The following is a 5372-nucleotide window of genomic DNA, read 5'->3' on the forward strand; positions in this document are numbered from 1 at the left end:
TTCACTCCCCAGTCAAATCAAAACATGGAGATGGTAAGATAAAATCATGCTGTTTACTCACTACTTTAAAGGCTCTGTTCTCCCCAGGTGCAGCTCACCTTCAGCTAGCGACATCAAAAGAAGGCACTTCTGCCTTGTTGTCTTGCCCCTTACTCCTCAAGGGTTCCCAAAGGCAGGGTTTCAGAAGCACGGTTGGTCATGCAGAGCCAAGTGGCTGCAGGACTGTATATATGGGAGTGGTCAGAAAGGGAGTGTGATGTAATGAAGTTGTATCTTTGAGCAGTAAAGGCATGCCACCCTTCCCCCTTCCTGTCCCTGAAGAATTGCTGGCTCACAGGGTGAGCTGAGAACAGAGTGGTCAGGCACCTTCCGTGTCAGACTTTCTCACGGTAAAGGGAACAGCATAGAGGGTGGAGAGCAAGGAAAGCTCAGACTTGAATGGAGACAATACTTTGATGTTGGGTAGTCCCTGGAGTGAACCCATAGTGCCAAAGATGTTTCTTTCCTCTTCTTCACGCATCAAACAACTCTCCGCCAGTTGCTGGTTTTGCCCATGGCACAAGCCCTGGCAGCAAGGACACCCTCTTCATTAGAGCCCTGTCGCATCCACAGCCACTCTGAGAGGGAAAATCCCATTCCTGCACTCTTCAAAGTTAGCTGATGCTGGAGCACTGCCCAGCTCCGTGGCCATAGGGGCTGGGAGCTCTGTGGAGGAGAAGGAACCTGTATCCCATAAAAGGCACTGCCCTGGACACTGACCTGAGAAGCTCTCGAGAGGCACGTCCTGCCCTTCTCCACCAGAGGAAGTCTTGTAGCCTGTGAATGGAGAGGAAATCTCTCAAGGATGTACCATTGCTCTCCAAAGTGAACATAATTAAATTTCAACTTCCTTCACTACAGTTTTGTTGCTCTTTCACTGAAGAGTTGTTTGACCATGCAAAGCTCTGTCAAGCATTAGGACAAGGTGTGACTGATTTAGGGTTTATAATTGGTGGATTATCTCTGGAATAGCCGTATAAAGGAGATGCCAAGTCTAGTAGAAGACAGGTGTGTCTTCTCAGCTGTGGCAACTGGAAAAGGCAGGAGCCAGCCAGGCTCTCACAAAGTGGAATTCATACAGTTACTGTCACCTACCAGCAACAGCACCAAGATCTGCAGAGTGATGCAACAGCTGCCAAATAAATGCCACCAGCTCACAGAACTGAAATCCTGCACTGACAGGAACCTCCGTGGCTAGTTCGTAAGTTTGGGTGGGGAAGAGAGCTGTGGGAATGACTATAGCAAGCAGAGGTGCTTGTGCAATGCACAGTGAACTGGACTGGAGAGTGAGCTTACTTTTTCCCCTTCCCAGGTTATTTTTCAGCCAGAGACCCCCTCTGTCCTCTTCATATAACACGCTGCCAGGCTCAGTTAAGGGAGCTATCTAAAACACTGTAGGGAGTGTTCCTGTACACCAAATCATGGTCTGGATCTCAGTTGCCCTAAGCAGTGGGCCTGCTTTGACAGTGTCAAAGGACTCAAAAGCAGACACATATACGAGTTAGATCCCCTTCTAACTGCCAGGAAGTCTGCATAAGAGAATTTTTTTGGATCTAGGACAACCAGCTTTCTCTTACATATGCAAGAGTTGCTCACTATATTTGCACTCCCCTGTGAATTACATAAAACATGATCTCAGTAAACTACTCCCTCTTGTTCTGTTGCTCTGGAGGGGTCCTGGCTTTGGAGCTGTTGGGATCAAACCAGAAACAATCAACATTGGATTGTTCTGATATCCTTAGCCAAAGAAGAAATCTGCCCTCTGGCAGGCAGTATGACCACAGCTGCAGCAGACTCCATCCATCCCAAGGAAAGCTCCCTATTTGGCCAAGTTGCAGCATATCTTTCACAGGATAGTCTGGGAATACCCCCTACACACTAGGTGTGTGGCAGAGTGAGCTCTAACCAAATTGTAAGCACAAGGAGGAAGAACAGAGTCATAATAGGTCCCTTTCTCCTATTTCTCCACTGATACTCATGGGAGGGAGAGATACAGGGGAGAATGTATAAAGCTGCCTACCAAGCAACAGCCGCCAGTACTCATCACACCTACAGGAAGATCCCCAAACTCCATTACCTGTGCAGATTGCCAAATTCTTATCACCACCACCACAAAAAGTTTTATTACTTAACAGCACTTTTAAGCTACTACCAGGGAACCTTACAGACCGCCATGAGAAAAACATTCATATCCCCACTTCAGAGACAGGGCAACAGAGAAACTCTTGCCCAAGGCTTCAGAGTAGGTCAGTGCCCAGGCTGGAATAAGGAATATTCCCCCAGATTCCTTTAAGCATGTTGCTAGACATCACCTCTCTTCCCTGTCATCTGCCCAACATATCCAGAGGCCGCTGGAAGTGGCAGGTGCAGAGGCTGACAAGGATCTAGATGCACAGCTCCTGCAGCTCCCTGGGCTCTGGTTGTTGCTGTTCCTCATGGCTTTGGATTCTCCCCCACTGTAAACAGGAAATTAATAAAACATGAAGGTAGCTCTGTCTCCTTGTGAAAAATGACAGCAGATTAGATTGCAGCAGAGGAGCTGGGGAGAAGTTCGCCACTTAATGGAAAACTTGCAGATTATTATAGAAAGTTGTTGGGTGACTAATTGCTGTTAAAGTCTAACCAAACAAGAGGGCCCTAAAACCAGAGGAACAAGGACTTTTCCCAGGAGGAGCCAAGGTCCACTATATAGACTGTCACAAATAATTTCTCTGTTCTGCCCAAGAATCAGTGGGACTCAGAGATGTGAGACTTGGAAGTTGTTCCTGGACATGAATAAACACCAACCCAAGGCTCAGCCTCATGGAGGTCTGTGCGTGCAGCCCTCCAGACTTCACCTCAAGAGAGCTGCTCTTCTCAGGAAGCCTCACAACTTCTTGTCCCTTTCTCAGCAGTTTCTGCTGCAGAATCAGCTCTGCTGCTCTCAGAGCAACAAATAAAACCTCTCAGCATAAAATCCAGCACATCCTGGTAAGCCAGAATCAGTCCTGAGTTACCTTACAAAGGCAGATTTTCAACTGGACCAGTTAGCACCAGTTAGCATGGTGGTGGGAATCAACCCACCTCCAAGGGTGCTGCAGGAGCAAAGAGCCACTGATGGCTGTTTGGGTGCTGCATGGGAAGATTTTCACCAAGTCCCAGAGACAGCTTTAGATACAGTGCTGACCTGCACTGAGCGTGCAGGGGTTATGTATTTTCTGACTACATCTCCACCAGAGAGAAAACCCACCTGTGGGATGAACACCTAGAAATGAGATTCACAGGCTGGGGAGCTCTGATTTACATCAGGACCCTTTTCCCTTTTCTGGGCAGGTAAGAAGGGTGCTCAGCATCAGTACAGACAATTCATATAACACAACACAGGAAGGTTGCATACCACATCAGACAACTCATCATGCTCTAAGTGAGAATCTGGACTTACATCTGTTTTCTTGCAATGCCTCTCAGCACCTCACACTCCGTTTGTCCCCAGAACAACAGCTGTGGGAAAGAAAGGGATTTTCCTTTCTAAAGATGTCAGTCACTGCAGCTCTGAGTGCTCCCCTAGTCCTTCAGTTGAGATTTGGGTAATACAGCTCACCTCTGTGTGGACATTTGCAACCCAATGGTTTTGACATTAAGAAGCAAATGCACAGTACAGATTTAGTCTTGGTGAAACATCCTTGAGCCATAGTCCATCTGTGTGATGGACACCATCATAAAATGGGGCAGCTCCTCATGGCTCAGCAAAGCAGTCAGACATGTTCATCTTCCACCAGCCCAATGGTTGGCACTGGAACCACTGGGTGATTCTGTGTTTTCTCAGGATGGTGGTCACACAGTTCATACAGAAGACCATCACAGAGACAAGAGCCTGTCTTGAATGGCATCTTCATCAGAGTGCAGAAACCTGGCAGGCTTGATGCTCATAGCACCTCCTCTTCTGGGCAGAGTGTAACGTAGGAGTGTGGAAGGGCTAATTGCTCAAACACTGATAGGTGTCCTGTCCCGAGAGAGGCAACCTGCCCCCAGGAGAACAAGACTCATGCCCTAAGTACAGGTCCCAAAGCCCTAGATGGGAGAAGGGAACCCCTGTCTAGTTTGTCTGCCCCCCTGCCCACCTTTCTTGAGGCTTCTTTATTTTGGTGCTGCAAAGGGCACCAGAGATGGCCATTGCTTTGGAGACACCAGAATGACAATCCATTGCCTCAAAGGACTTGCAGCCTGTCCTGGAAACGGTGCAGGGCCCCGGCAGCTCCCGCTCGGGCCTGCTCCCAGGGGCTCCCCAGCCCCCCTCAGCCAGGCTGGGGCAGATGCTGGGTGTTCTCCCACCTGCTGAGCCCACACCTCCTGCCATTGCCACTGCCAGTGGGAATCACAGATGCCTTTACCACGTTTCAGCCTGATTCCTGGGAAGGCTCTGTTAGTTTTCCCACTGTGCCAGGGCTGCCACGAGCTGCCCAGGCAGGCAGCAGACCAGTCACACCTCCACGGCACAGCACAAAGGGGCATGGTGAGCAAGCTGCTCGCTCCTTACCACCCTGGGACCCCTGAGCACTGCTGCCAGGCAGGGAGAAATGGCAATGGATGGGAAATCACAGGCATTTCTCTGTCTCTGCACTCTCAAAGATCACCGTGTCTCCCACAGGTCGAGAGGATGGAGAGTACAAATATAGGCACTCCCTAAATTAGGAGAGCCATAGTGCCATCTGTGCTAGGGCACAAACAGGCATTTGCAGAAGGACAAGGGGAAGTCCCTCACCTTCCCCTGCAGACAGAGGCAGAGGGGCTTCCCAGAAGCTGGGGTGATATTCCCACTCTCCTCCCTCCCCCAGACATCAGATGCACATTCCTGACTCCAGCCCTCTGATGCCTGAGGAGGTGGTATAACCATTTTCCGATAGTCATCGTGCCCATTTCCAACCTTACCCCATGTACAGTTGCCTCGCAGCACTGGGCAAGAGGGACTATGCTGGTGAGGTCAGCCTGGTGTGAATGGGGCTTTGGGGGTGTTGTGGTTTGAGGCTTGGAATGGGGTCGTGACCTTCCAGCAACTGGGAGGACCCCGGGTGGGGGTGAAACCATTGTATTCCCTCCCCTTCCCACACACACTCTGATAAGAGGCAGGGAGTGGTTTCTTATTTCACTCCTGCCTTGGAGCTTGGAGAGGAAAGTTCTCCTTTCACTCCGTGGGACCCTGGAACCATTTCTGAGGGTTTTATATATTTTATTTTTTGTATTATTCCCCTAATCTTTGTATATATTATATTCCTTACCTCCCTTTTTCATTTTCTGTTCCTTGTTGAACAATATACTTCATTTTTTTTTTTCAAAAGTGTCTCTCTCTCTCTCTC

This window comes from Merops nubicus, unplaced genomic scaffold (genome assembly GCF_000691845.1).
Source record: "Merops nubicus isolate BGI_N331 unplaced genomic scaffold, ASM69184v1 scaffold23922, whole genome shotgun sequence".
Taxonomy (NCBI): Eukaryota; Metazoa; Chordata; class Aves; order Coraciiformes; family Meropidae; genus Merops; species Merops nubicus.